General features: G+C 44.7%; 1 protein-coding gene across 1 annotated transcript in view; it reads right to left on the minus strand.

Moving 5' to 3' along the window:
- The window catches only part of SYNE1 (spectrin repeat containing nuclear envelope protein 1), a 501442-nt gene that overhangs the window by 425274 nt on the left and 60594 nt on the right, over window positions 1-15574 (minus strand). The window lies entirely within an intron of this gene.

Below are 15574 nucleotides of genomic sequence, written 5' to 3' on the forward strand. Positions count from 1 at the left end.
TTAAATTTGGAGGTTCAAATTCTGCCTGCAGTTATGCCTGTGTAAGCCCCATGAATTTATGCAGATGTGGCTAAAAGAAATTGGGCCTGGAATTTTTATAGAATACCTTTCCTTTTATTTGACTTGAAGTGTTTACATATTTTTACAAGTCTTTTTTTTCCCTAATGCATCTCTAACAAATGACTTTTTCAGGCAGCTCAAAAATAAGCAAAGCCAATAGTAACTGGCTATTTTTGTTTACAATAACAATGGATAAGATGCTATGAAAGATGAACAAAAATAATTTTCTATTTTTAGACATTTGCAGATAAGTTGCAGAAATCTTCAAGAGCAACATGATCTGTGGACAAAGCCATTCAGTTATCAGTTATTATTATTTTATTTTAAGCAGCATGGCCCCTACTTTACACTTCTCATGCAGGCAAAACTCCCTTTAGTCTTGAACATGGAGTGTAGACTTAGGCTAACTGAATAATACTATGAGATATTTAGCAGATAATGGAGAGATTTTCAAAGGCCCAAATGGCAGATAGGTGCCTAATTCCCACTGAAAATTAATGACAGCTAGGCGCCTAACTATATCTATACTTTAAATGGTTGGCAGCACTGATCCTACAACATTGTCCACACAATGTTTCTGCTAAAGTTTATGCAAAGCAACACAGCTCCATTGTACAATGTGTACTATTAAATTATAGAGCTGCGCCACTAAAATATATCTTTTGATAGCTTCTTAGGCTACCAGACAAATTGTTTGCTCTGATGAAACAAAAAAGTGTTCCAGAGCTTACTTTTCCCCACAAAATCTCAATTTTTTTGTAATTTAGTCTTAAAAACTATAAAGAGTTTCTCATTAACCTGCTTTCCTTTTTATTTTCCAGGGGGATTTCAGAGCTGCTAGGAATAGTGTCAAGAGAGCCATAATTGCACAGAAGAGTGCCAAATCAGCTACAGCATGTCAAGATGTCATCTGAGAACATGTAACAGTCGGCATACAGAGATGTGAATGGCACTGCTCAAGGAAAGTTCCTTTGGTCAGTAGTTTGGCATTGGCACTGTAAAGTTTTAAGTGAGCAATGTTATATGGCAATTTCCATCTCCATTAAGTCAATTTTAATTTAAAGCAGCTGTACAAAGGCTTGCCAAGTCAAAGCAACAATGTGGACTCTTATAAAAGGTAGCAATGTTCTAAGCTTACATAGTAGTTATTGCACATCTGCTCCTCTGAGTACATGAATTACCCCATTCAGACTTACTGGACAAAGGGGAACCAGGAAAGACTTAACTGTATTTTTTGTATTTTTAATTATTTTTTTTACAGGCCTGTGCCAGAACTATGCCTCTTTCACAACAAAAAGGAAAATGATAGCAATGCTAAAACCAGTGTATGCTTTGTAACTTGCTAAGCCTACCCTGTCTGCTTCAATCAGGACAGAAATAAATGATGGGGAATAGGAGAACAGTGGAAGAAAATGAAGGTAGATGAAAAGAGATTCAACACCAACAGCAAAACAGAAGCCACTGAATTCAAGAGTGCATGCACTGATGTTGGGAGAGGCAATATTTTTGAGATACTCTATGTATTCACATAGATTTTGCTCCCACCCCCCGCCCCTTTTTTTTTTTTTTGTGGTGAAGGGAAAAAACTGAAGACATTTTATCAGGCTTTAGTGGTCAGTTAGTGTCCTGGCTCTGAGACCTGGTCTGTCTGTTATCTGGAGAGCGTGAAACCTTCTCCAAGTGGTGGACATGGTTGAGGAGACAGAAAAGTAAAAGTACAGTATATCATCTGTTTTTATATGCACTAGATGGTTGTTGGCTTGATTAGGACAAGAGCAGTTGTGGTTATTGCCGGCATGGAGTTTGCTATAAATATTTTATTTTTTTCCCATTTCTAAAACAGAAAAGATGCCCATCCAAAGCTCTAGGAGCCCTGCCATCTCTTAAAATCATGTACGAAATTAGTCAATCACCCCCAAATCAGCTTTACCCCTTAACAAATCCAGGTATAGTCAAGTATTAAAAATAAATGAATCAATAGGACATTCTGCCTCAAATTCTGTTCCAATCATCCTATACTCTTACCCTCCTCAAAATCCCACAACAGACAGGCTTGCAGCGTGCCTGCACAGTTGACATATTTGGGCTATTTCTGACCAAGGTGAGGAATAAATTCAAAAATCTAGGAGTTCTCATGAAGAACAACTTGCCAGCAGCTCCCTCTCACACATAACAAGAGAGCTTATTGTGCCTGCCAACGTGCCATATTTACAGTTCTATAAGGATACCAAAGGATTAATATATCACAGACTTTCCCAAGAAAACTACAGCAATGTCAAAATCACTTTCTGGTGGAAATTGTTGCAGAGGTCAGCACAAAAGAAGAAAACTGGGTAAAATGATATTGAAACAGATTCTGGACTATGTGCCTGCAAGTTTTTTCAAGAAGTAAACTTACTGCTAGCTTCACAATAATTGTTCACTTACACTGAGGATATGTAACAGAAAAATGAGTTGGAAATGCACTTATTTACATTTACAAACTAACAGCCTATCCTCCCTGGTTCAGTTTATTCTCATTTAGAGAGGAGGAACAAATTAGTTTGGACTCACTGATGGCACTTTCTGGGAGCCTGATTTGCCTCCCCGCCGCTACTCCATGGATCTGGAATGGGGGTTGCTACTTGGAACACACAGATTTCAGGAGATCAGTGGAAGCCAGCACCATCTGTACAGAAGCCCAGTGCGTCTGTACTATCTCCTGGCCCAGATTCATGGCAGCACCTTCAGGAGTTGTGCTCTCATTGTGTCACCAACTGCTGCTGCCACAATCCCCTGGGAGGGTTCCCTGATCTGTGAGAGAACCCACATAAATTAATGCAAAGAGAATCAACATTAATTTATGGTGAAAATATACATGGGGTTGAGGGTTTGGGATGATGCTACAGACAGTGACTTCTCTACAACCTGTCCCCCTTGTTCCCATCTGTGGATGCCAGTCCCTGCAGCATACTCACACATGGGTTTCCGAACAGTTGCAGGTGGAGAGGCACACACTATAGAACCAGCTGTCCCCCACTTCTGCAGCATGCCTGCCCGGGTCTGCTACATTTTGTTCTCCACTATTGGTAGCACAGGAGCATATTTAGCCCCATACACGGATTATAATTGCATTTCATCCCTACAGCATTTCCCCTGTGAACAGCAGCTCTTTTATTGTTCTTATTACCTTTATTAACCTTTGTCTTAATCTCCTTGGGGATTTCAATGCATGTGTTCATTCTCCCCTCTGTTTCTGCTAAATGATTATTGTCCTAGCCTGTATTCATTGGGATGTATATATTTTTTTTTCTTTTTAACCCTCTCTTCTTTCATTCTGACATTAAAAAGTATTTGATTATTTTCTTGTTAATAAAATAAAATAACATTAAAATAAAGCTTCGAATCAGCTCCAGTAAGCCTTCCCTTTCTGGTATCTAGGGCAGTCAACTCATAACAACCATCAGCAGACAACAATCCTCATTTCAGTGTGGTGACCTGAGGCTTTCTCCACTCTGAAATCCTGATATTGCACAGAGAATTGTTTGACCTGTGTGGATTATATTACCTTCCTTCATACTATTCTCAATGAAGTGAGTAAAGTTGCAAATGAAAACAACCTCCTATTGCAAAATCATTGCTATAGTTTTCAAGAGATTTACATGCATTTAATCTGCCTTTCAAGGCACTAATCTAAAGCTGGTTATTAGCTAAAATCAGTATAATCAACAATTGAGGTGATTATTTGAAGTGAATTTAGTGCTTGTGAAAGGTGCCAGATTGGCAGCCCTAGTAGCCTAATTGCTTTATTCACAGACCGGGTACAGCAGAAGCAGTACAAGCTTCTGCCTCCGCATGCCTCCACCCTGACCTAGATGGATCGTCTCTCGGGGTGACAAGGTACTTCATTTTCAATACCCATCTAACTCCAAGCCTCTCTGTTGAGACTGCCAGAAAGGAAGCCAATAAATGCCAATGGGTGATGATCAAAGAGACAAGGTGGGTGAGGTAGTATCTTCTATTGAACCAACTTCTGTTGGTGAGAGAGACAAACTTTCCAGCTTACACTGAGTTTCTTCTTTAGGGCTAAGAAACATACTCTGAGTGTCATAGATAAATACAAGGTGGAACAAATTATTCAGCAAGGGAGGAGGATCCAAGAACCCAGGCTTCAGCCTGAGCCCGAATGTTTACACTGCAATTAAAATGCCCTGTATCCTGAGCCCCACAAGCCCAAGTTAGCTGACAAAGGCCAGCCACGGTCATAATGCTGTCTCAGAGAAGTCTGTCTGATCTATGAGCGCCCTTTTCCTTAGCTTCCTTTGCAACATGCAGAGAAGTAGTTGTAATACTAGTCAGCAACAGCAGAGTGGATGCAAATGTGAAAATGATCTGATTTTGCTGACCGGGGTGTGTAGCATGTCTGCATCTGCAGCAGAGTCTGGGGTGTTGCCAACAAATGGGAAAATGCAGTATTGCTAACTCCAAGAGTTCTAAAATCAGAGCAAAATCCAAATTAGACCCAGGTGATTTATTTCCAACCTCAAATGTATGTGCAATCCATTCCTGGTACATTTGTGCCTGTGTCCTAAATACCTATTATGGCAGCATTGAGAACAGCAGCATTTCCTGAAATGATCAGGAAAATACTCCCCTGGGGATGGTTGATACTGCACTTTCTGTTTCCCAGTCAGAAAGCATTGCATTAGATTCAGCCATGCAGTACCCTCTTCGCCAGCACAACTCTTGCCCCAAACCCAGAGACACCTCAGAGCTTTCCATTTGTTTTGGCTGGGACATTAACCATAGGTGACCTAGCCCACTTTAAGCCTTGATAATAGCATTTCTTTCGGTAGTGAATTAACACTGGGAGGCTTCACTGAGGAAGCATGTTTTGAAGAGGAGCAGGAAATTGCTTGCCACTAGAGGTTATGGAGAGCATTCTAGAAGTAAGGAACAGCAAAGAAAAGATGTTTCATGTGCTACACTCCCTCCGAGGTCCATGCAGGTTTCTACAGGAGACACTTCTTTTTTCTGAACTGAAAATAGAGATTTGTATTGAAAACCTTGAATAACCATAACCAAAGTAGTGCTATCCAGCCTGAAGTAGAGTTGTTTTCATCACAACAAACTCCTAATCGCTCAGGAACAAGGGATTTTTACATCAGCCAAACTGACACTTCAGGGTTCAAAATATCCTGCACTCCAGAACATGATTTCCAAGTTACAAGGTCCAACACAGGATATGAAACCCTTGACATTGTGTTAATAGACCACAGAAGAATCATAGAATCATAGAATATCAGGGTTGGAAGGGACCCCAGGAGGTCATCTAGTCCAACCCCCTGCTCAAAGCAGGACCAATCCCCAACTAAATCATCCCAGCCAGGGCTTTGTCAAGCCTGACCTTAAAAACTTCTAAGGAAGGAGATTCTACCACCTCCCTAGGTAACGCATTCCAGTGTTTCACCACCCTCCTAGTGAAAAAGTTTTTCCTAATATCCAACCTAAACCTCCCCCACTGCAACTTGAGACCATTACTCCTTGTAATGGTACTGATGGTCGTTATGAGTTGACTGCCCTAGATACCAGAAAGGGAAGGCTTACTGGAGCTGGTTCGAAGCTTTATTTTATTTTATTTTATTAACAAGAAAATAATCAAATACTTTTTAATGTCAGAATGAAAGAAGAGAGGGTTAAAAAGACATGAACCCTTAAGGAGCGTGACTAACAAATTTTGAGACTTCTCTTTGGGCTGCCATGAATACCTGAGCATTAAAGGTAAAATCCTGCCTTCAATGAAGTCAATGTGAGTTTTAACATTGATTTCAATGAAGTCAGGATTTCACCCTAAGCCTCACATCTCTGCACATTCCTTACAATATACATCTATCTCAAAAATGAAAACTTGTCAGCATAGTGGTTACATCTTAACCTTATGAGACTGCTACCAAATCTATGTCAAAAAGGCACCAGTTTTTCTCCACTGATATGAAGCTAGCTCACAGTGATAACACCACACTCATATTCAGTGCCCATTCTTGCAGTCCTTATTCAAGCAATATTCATATGGATTCAAATGGGAGTTTTGCTCGAATAAGGTCTATAGGATCCTGCAGACATTTCCATCTTTCCTCATGTCAGTATTCCCACTGAAGTCATAGAAATACTCACTGACCCATAATCATTTTCAGTGACCAGTACTGATAACTACCATATGAAAATACTGCGAGTGTTCATTCTTAGACCAGGACACAAAATACCATTTTTCTTTTAAACACCATTAAACAAATATCATCATTTCAGTATGGGACATTGGGGGAAGGAGAATCCCTAAATAAATAAAATAATACATAGTCTTTATTTTATTTTCAGTCATGTTTCACCAGTTATATTGACTTCTGTATTTTGGAGATGCCCTAATTCAATCAGAATCAGAAGCTAAATGAAACACAGGCCTTTACCAAGGAAACCTCTCAGCAGCCCAGCAGAATTATCCTCCAGGCATTGCTATAGCAACCCCACTTATAGGCATTTCCATCATTATCCTTTTTTCTTGTCCTCTGACGCCCCACCAGCTTCACTGCTCCTCCGACTCCAACTATTGCACAAATGCCAAGAGATTTTCATACAACTTTGGGACGAAGGTAGGAAAAATGTGATTTTTATAAATTTCCTATTTAAACAGTATTACACTACTACAAATATTATTTTGGACAAACAAGAATAGAAGAAGAATCTTAGAAACATACAGTACCAAAGTTTGTCAGTGAAAAAAGCATTCCAGGCACAGGCTATCAGTAATGAAGACAAGAGAAAGAAAAACTATTGTTCTGTTAGCATATTGCTTAGTATTTCTACATTTCTGGTGGCAATGGAATCCCCAGGAAGAATCTCTACTTCAGAATAAACATCCCCAAAAAGTTATAAAAATAACGTATGATATATTAAGGCAGCTCCATAGAGGAGAAAAAGGGATCATTAAGAGTAATCTCAAAACAGCAAACAAAGCAACATTTAGATCTAATAAAATAATAAAATATTTGCAAACACTTTATATTGTCTAAATAAATATTTTGCTTGGGTAATATGTGAAAAACAATTTTTCTAACATTTTAGCTTTAATCAAAAAAGAACCACTTTAGAAACGAATTCCATGTCAGAGTTATAAAGGGTTTCTATTTTGCTTCTGATTTTTCATTTTAATAACTACCAAAATATTTCTAGATAATGTTATAATAATTACATGCACTTTTAAATATTTTGTTGAAAACAACAGTGTATATTACCTATTCTTGCACTAATAGAAAAACATGTCTGTTCTAAAAAGAGACATTTTCTGTAATCAAATCTCAGTGATTTTTATAATAAAGTGGCCAAAATTAAATGAAATGAAAAGTATTATTTAAAAGGGCTTATTCTTATCAGAAAGTAAAAGAGAACTCACTAAAATCATAATGTCACGGTATCACTTCAAGCAGATTATCTTTCCAACCAAAACTACTGTATGTTCAAAACTCATTTAACTTATGATTTAAACAATGTACAATGCTTTTTATTTACTCCGTGGATAGTCTGGATGACTTCCAAAGTTCTTCTCTTGAGAACACATTGCAATATTACAACATAATAGAGGCATGATGTTCCATTAACGTGTACCCAGAGGAAGGAATACAGTTCTTCTGGATGCAGGAGGAGTATGAGAAGTTAGTTTTTTGAATGTGCTCTGAGGGCTAAATTATGAATCATTTATTTGCACATGAAATCCTTTTGAAGTCAGTGGGACTACTGCTATGAGTAACTGCTTACCAATGTGAGCAAGGGATTCACAATCTTGCCCAAAGTAATCAGAAGAGTTTCTTGAACCTTGATCCTACCAACACTTAAGAACTTGTGTAACTTTATGCATGTGGGCTAACCCATTTGGTGTTCTGTCTGGTAGCGAACAAGTCCACTTGGGGAATTCCCAACCTTTGGAAGATGATGCAGGCTACCTCTGGATGGAGCAACCACTCGTAGTGAGAGGAGAAGTCCCTGCTGAGCTGGTCTGCCAGCATATTCCTGATGCCGGGAATGTGACAAGCTTCCAGGTGGATTTCGTGGCTGATGCAGAAGTCCCACAGACAACATGCCTCCTGACAGAGAGCCAACAAGCGCGCTCCCCCTTGCCTGTTGATGTAGAACATTGAGGCTGTGTTGTCCGTCAGGACTCACACCACCTTGCCCGACAAGTGGGGTAAGAAGACTCCTCATGCCAGCCGGACTGCTTGGAGCTCTTTGACATTTATGTGTAACCATGCCTCCTCCAGGGACCACATTCCCTGTGTCTGGAGGTTGCCGAGATGTGCCCCACAGCCGAGGTTTGAGGTGTCTGACTCCAACTCAATGGAGTGAGGAGGGCTGTCAAACGAAACCCCTTCCAGGACTGTCCTGCGATCGGTACACCATTGCAGTGAGGTAAGTATCGCCTGGGGAATGGGAACGATCTTCTTCGGGGGGTCTCAGGACTGGGAATAGACCATTGCCAGCCATTGCAGGGGCCGCATGGAGCCTGGAATGGACCACATAAGTGCACGCTGCCATGTGGCCCAACAGGCACAGACAGGCCATGGCGGGGAACGCGGAGAGTTCTGCGATGAGATTTGCCATCGTGTGGAACCTTTCCGGCAGCAGGAACGCTCTGGCACAGGTAGAGTCGAGGACTGCTCCAATGAACTCTATCCTCTGCACTATCACTAACGTTGACTTTTTGTCAATCACCAGTAGGCCCAGAGAGCATCATTTGGCTTGAAGCACCATGACATCCCTTCGGACTTGAGACCCGGAGTTGCTCTTGATGAGCCAGTCGTCAAGGTACAGGTAGATCTGTATACCCTGGAGTCTGAGGTAAGCCGCTACCACCAACATGTACTTGGTAAACACCCTCGGTGCTGTCACCAGGCTGAATGGGAGGATCGTAAAGTGGTAGTGGTGTGGTCCCACCATAAACTGGAGGAAGCGTCTGTGTCCTTGAAAGATCGTTATGTGGAAGTGTGCCTCCTTCAAATTGAGGGCAGCATACCAGACTCCTGGATGCAGGGAAGGGATAATAGAAGCCAGAGAGACCTTGTGGAACTTTAGCTTCTGTAGGTACTTGTTGAGGTCTCACAGATCCAGGATGGGCCGTAGACTGCCTTGGCCTTTTCGATTAAAAAGTACTGGGAATAGAACCCCTTGTTCCTGTACTGACGAGGAACTTCTTCCACCGTATCCAGCTATAGTAACCCCTTTACCTCCTGCGTGAGGAAACTCTCATGAGAGGGGTGCCTGAAGAGGGACGGGGAAGGCGGATGGGAAGTGTGGGGGAGAAAGGAACTGGAGGGTATAACCCTGTTCCACTGTGCTGAGGACCCAGTAGTCCAAAGTTATAGCAGTCCATGCCGGGAGGAAAGGGGAAAGGCAGTCAGAGAACACTGGGAAAGACGGATCCGGGGAATAGTCTGGTAGGTTGCCCTCAGGCACACCCTCAAAACGACCATTTGGCCCCCTGCTTATTATGGGTCAAGCCCGACTGCGCAGATGGTGGAGGCGGGTGGCTCGGGCGGCGCTTGTAACCCTTGGCTCATTTATGGGGCTGGTCCTGCCGAGGCTGGCTCCCCGGCCCTTAAGCTGCTGCGGTTTGAACCACTTACGCACCAGGGCTGGGACCTAGAGACCCAGGGTTTTCGGGGTGGTGTGGGAGTCCTTAAGACCATGCAACTTGCTGTCTGTTTGCTCCGCAAATAGGGCCCCTCCACCAAAGGACAGGTCCAGCAATGACTCAGTAGACAACCTGACAGAAGCAGCCAAGAGACTCGCCGCATGGAGATAGCGGAAGCCCGGGGCGGGCAGCAGTATCAGCAGCATCCAATGCCACCTAGAGGGCTGCCCTCATCTCAGTAGTGCCCTTATCGAGGATCACTCGGAACTCCTTCTTGGAAGCCTCAGGGAGCGACCCTTCGAACTTGGCCATGGCTTGCCACATATTGAAGTCTTATCAGCAGGAGGGCTTGGTGGTTGGCCACTCTCAGCTAAGGCTGGAAGACAAATAAACCTTACATCCAAAGAGATCCAACCTCATTGAGTCTTTATTTTTGGGGGTCGCCCCCAGTGATGAACTACCAAAATCTTAACAACAAGTTCCCTCCTCACCCCATGAGGGGGTCGTTGCCCACCCCCACCCCCGGGGACTCCTGCCTCATCCAACCCCCCACGTTCCTTGACGCCCCCCCCCGCAGGATCCCTGCCCCATCCACCCCCTTCCCCTGTCCCCTGACTGCCCTCAGAACTGGGCAGGAGGTTCTCGTGGGCCACTGTAGTGGGTGCCCACCCCACCCCTAAGAGCCAGAGGGACCTGCCGGGGGGTGAGATGGGGAGTCCCAGCGGTGCTTACCTGGGGCAGCTCCCAGGAAGCATCCGGCATGTCCCTCTGGCTCCTAGGGGCGAGGTAGCATAGCTGGGGGGGAGCAGGCGGCCGCTCCCCCCACTGATCACATCAAAAGTGGCGCCTTAGGTGCCGACTCTGGGGGTGCTCTGGGGCTGGAGCACCCAAGGCAGCTCCCCGCCCCGCACCCAGCCCCAGCTCACCTCCACTCTGCCTCTGCCCCTGAACGCACTGCCCCGCTCTGCTTCTCCGCGCCCCCTTCCCCTGCAGCTTCCTGCGAATCAGCTGTTTGGTGGGAGGCCTGGGAGGGCTAAGAAGCAGGCAGTGGCTTCCCGCTCAGGCCGAGGGTGATGGAGGTGAGCTGGGGCAGGGAGCGGTTCCCCTGCGCCCCACCACCCAGGTTACCTGCTGTGGTGCAGGCGGCCCTCCTCATTCCCCCCCTCGCCCCAGCTCACCTCCGCCTCCGCGGGCCTGAATGGAAGCCGCCGCCTGCTTCTCAGCCTTCCCCAGCTTCCCGCACAAACAGCTGATTCGCGGGAAGCCTGGGGGGGCGGAGAAGCAGAATGGGGCAGCGCTTTCAGGGGAGGAGGCAGAGCAGAGGTGTGCTGGGGCCGGGGATGGGGTGGGGAGCTGCCAGTGGGTGCTCTGCACCCACCAAATTTTCTCCTTGGGTGCTCCAGGCTCTAAAAGGGTTCTAAAAGGGCTTCTAAATTTAACAATCGGTTCTAGCAAACCACTGCGAACCGGCTCCAGCTTACCACTGGTCGCCCCGGTTGTCCTTTCCTCTCCTGGTGGTTAACCGCCTCAATCACAAAGGAATTAGGGGGTGGATGGGAGTACTTCAACCTTTGGTTGGCACGAAGTACTTGCATTCAGCCCTTTGAGACAGGGGCCAGGGAAGGGGGAGTCTGCCACAAGGTATTAGTGATTTTGGAAACCCCTTCATGAAGGGGTAGAGCCACACTGGAAGAGGCCGAGGAGCAGAGGACATCAAACAGAGAGTCCGAGGGCTCTTCCAGTTCCTCTGCCTGAAGCCTGAGATTAGAAGCAACCGTCTTCAAAAGCTCCTGGTGTACTTTGGCATCATCCTGAGGAACTGGGTGAGAGGGCTCCATGATAGCCTTGTCCAGCAAGGACGATGCCGGTGCCACTGGAACCTGCACGTCCATTGGTGGTCCAGCAGCTTGCTCCCCTGGGTCCTCCTGGGTCCTACCCCCTGAAGCCTCGAGCACTGGAGGAGGATGAGATATCAAGGCCACTGGCCTCTTCAAGACTCCCAACACCAATCGAGCAGCCTGGAAAGGTTGGGAGAACTCCCAAGGGTTCCATGGATACCATGGTGCCAGACACTGCGCTTGGGGCCACAGGACAGGTTTCAGTGCCGATAATGTAGTCGGCACCACCAGTACCGGGGCTTGTCCTGAAGTCAGGGAACCTTGCTCCGAGCAGGAGCTACCAGCAGTGCAGTCAGTATTGGGCGACCAGGTTCGGGCTGAGCAGTGGCTCTTGGACAACTGGTGCCGACCTGTCTGAGCAAGACTGTCTTGGTTGGGCTCTCAACCAGTACCAGGACGTCAAACAGGACCGAGAGTTACTATGGGCCAGCTGCTGGGAGGATCGTCCTGAGTAGGGTGACCTCCTTCTTGAAGACAGGCGATGATGGCCAAGCAAACAGCGGTCTCTGGTGTCCAGTTGGTCCAAGGATCAATTCTGGGCCCTTGGAGATGGTCAGGGCTGCTACTGGAGTTCTTGTCGGGTGGCTCTTGCCTCAGAGAGTCTGTGTCAATCTACTGGTGAGGTACGCCTCGAGTCCTTCGATCGGTGTCCCCCAGGCTCCACGGAGCCTGCCTCTCCAGTCCTGAGGCATGATGGCTTCGGGCAGGCAAACGCTGGTGGTATGTCCCTTTCAATGGTGGGATCGGTACCGCTGAGGCAGGGACACACACATAGGTCCCAACCCAGGTTTTCCCCAAGACCAGGGTATGTGGGAGCCAGTGTGGGCGGCACCAGGAGCATCAGGATCTCTTGAGCCACTCAAAGAGCTTCAGGAAACAATGGCACCTGAAGCTGGGTAGGGCCTGCACCGCTATCTGGGGTCACAGGCGAAGCATGGGATGGACTACACCGGTCAACTTGAGCTGGGGCCCAACTTCCCAAAGAGGGTGTTGAGCTGCCCGGCAAAGGTTGTGACTCACCCCCAGCCCTCTCCTTTTCCTTTCGGGAGGTAGGAGAACTTCCTCTCCCAGTCTTTTACGGCTTCTTCCCCGGAGCCATGGAGAGGGACTGGTCCCAGCTTGTGGACAGCACCGGCAGAGCACCGCACACGGAGGCTGCGTGCTCAGTGTGGAGTCGGTCCACTGCTCCGGTGCTGGAGTGAGTGCTGACTCCATTAGGAGTGCTTTCAGACGGATATCGTGCTCCTTCTTCGCCCTAGGTTTAAAGGACTTGCAGGTATGGCACTGTCACTTACGTGCCCTTCACCTAAATATCTTAGGCAGCTGGTATGTGGATCGCTAACGGACATAGGCCATTTCCAGCGATTGCAGGGCTTAAAGCCTGGGGACCAGGCCATGCCCCGTCCCCCAGCTGAGTCCCATTGGAGACTAATGAAAAGTTGAGAACTACTACTAAGGGTAACTAAGAAACTACTAATTATATACAACTATATTACATGTTTTCAAAGTTCACAAGAATAGAAAACGAAACGCTAGCCAAAGCAGCAGATGTTCCAGCACCATCGCTGGTGGCAAGAAGGAACTGAGGGTGCGGGGAGCTGGCGGCGCCCCTTATATCACACCATGCGGGCGCCACTCCAGAGGGCACCAGAGCCGGTCCCCTACGGATACTGCTGAGTGGAAAAGTTCTGCCATCTGCCGAGCACACACACCTAATATGGAATGGACATGAGCAAGCACTCGAAGAAGAACTAGTATGTTTACGCACACTTTTCATTGTAGTACAATAGTCAATGTAGCTTATGTATTTCCTGGTCTGTATTTTACCTGATTTGAATAAAGAAAGAAAAATAATGAAACTACTACTCCAAAGCTTGAAAAATTCACTTACCCAATCACCAATAGTAAGGGGAAGTTTTCCTAATAAGTGTGGAAGCCTAAGGTATCAATTTCTGTAGAATATACAATTTCTTTAAAAACACAAGAAAACTATAGTCAATTTAATAGCTGCTATTCAGAGCCCTGTGGGCATCCATGAAATTGACAAAAAGGGCAAGAGAATTCCATTTTCACCAAAGCATTGTCCATTGACTTCAGGGATGGGGCCCTCATCCACACCTTTCCTATTTACCTTGAGCTATTAGATTTAATCTTCCACCTCATATGTGTCTTTAAAGCTGTTCAAATGCTGTATTACCAACATAATTCTTGTTCCCTGAGGACAGCAGCTCCCAGCAAGCCCATATTCAAATCTATATAGTTTATAACTCTTTTTCCCCTCACCATAACTGTGGAGAGAAACACCCACATAGCACAATACAGAAACCCTTACGCAACTACTTGCCACTCCCAAGAATGATCCCATTGAAATCTCCGGGATTACTCGATGAAGTGAGCTGTAGCTCACGAAAGCTTATGCTCAAATAAATTGGTTAGTCTCTAATGTGCCACAAGTACTCCTTTTCTTTTTGTGAATACAGACTAACATGGCTGCTACTCTGAAACCTCACATGAGAAAGGGTTTCAATTTGGATCCATAACAAATAATTGAAAACCTCATTCTTTAGAACGTTGAACAATTCAATCAACTCCATTCATTTTTGTGGAATTCTTCTTTATGCTGCTTATAAATTCTGATTAGTTACAGAAACCCAATGGACAATTAAAAACATCTCAACAAAGTCACAAAAACACCTTCAAATTAAAGGAAAAGTAAGTGAAGAATGATAAAAGGTTAAAGCAGCACTAACTTTCTGGCATCCAATCACAGATCCCACTGAGTTCTACAATGAAACCCATCAGAAGAGCTTGTGGAGAGAAAAACTAGTTGCCAAACGGACATCAGGTAGGAACATAAACTGCAGTGTATACAATGTGCCAAGATGTCAGTGCCAAAACAAAGTTAAATTAGGCACACAGCCTGATCTCCAACCCAAATTCTAATAGGATCATAGTTATCTTGGTGACTATCACAGCATATATCTTTAGAGCCGTGGAAAAGTGACCCATTTTTTGTAATTTTTTGAAAATTCTGTTCACTGATAAGGTACCACTCTTGTCAATTAGCTCTTTAAGTGAAAGCTGCACTGGAAATACTGTCCAGGAACTCTTAAATTCTGATAGGGCTGGGGAGGTCCTCACCTCACTGGGAACAATCTTTGAAATTAACATACAGATACTTGGTTGAAAGCATCTCATTTCTTAAATAGTCTGAATATGTGTCAGGCACAGTACATTTCCCTGGATAAATTAAATAGGAGGGAGCCAGTGCCCTGCCTGAGCAATGGTGGCAATTCAACAGAAGAACTGCCTAATGCTTACAATCTAAATGTGAGAAACTGAATTTCTGTTTCTTTTCCATGATGAGGTATTGAGATACAATATACGCTCATGTGTGATTAGTCTTAATGAAAACTTGATATTTATGGAAGATTTTGTTACAGAAAGGTGAAGAGGTGGAAGGCTACACAGTTGCTCAATATTGTTCTAACTGTTTTCTGTTATAACCAGTTCTACCTGAGAGAAGGAGTTGTGGTTGAGATATAAAACCTGTGGTGATTTATTAGATGCAATGTTTTAGCAAGTCTTCTAGAAAAGTACAATACTTTTTGTCTACTCATGTAGGTAATGATATATAGATGCAGATGTATACATGCATACGTGATATAGGTATGTCAAAACTCTCTTTTAATTTTAGATTGTCATTTCCTCACACTCATGCCTTTTGTTTGTTTGTTTTTTACACTTTTTATTCATACATTTGTATCTCATTGCCTTGTACCATATCTGTTACTATAGGCAGGGCTATTGGCACTCCATGTTATTAAAATTCCCTGACACTTCCCATTAAAAGATGCTGTTTTAAGTTGCTTTACAACTTTGCCAAACTTTAACAATTTAGGCTTAAATTTTCCATGCCAGGTGTCTGCCTCATATATATAAAATTTTCAGCCAAAGT

The sequence above is a fragment of the Lepidochelys kempii genome, chromosome 3 (genome assembly GCF_965140265.1).
Source record: "Lepidochelys kempii isolate rLepKem1 chromosome 3, rLepKem1.hap2, whole genome shotgun sequence".
Lineage (NCBI taxonomy): Eukaryota > Metazoa > Chordata > Testudines > Cheloniidae > Lepidochelys > Lepidochelys kempii.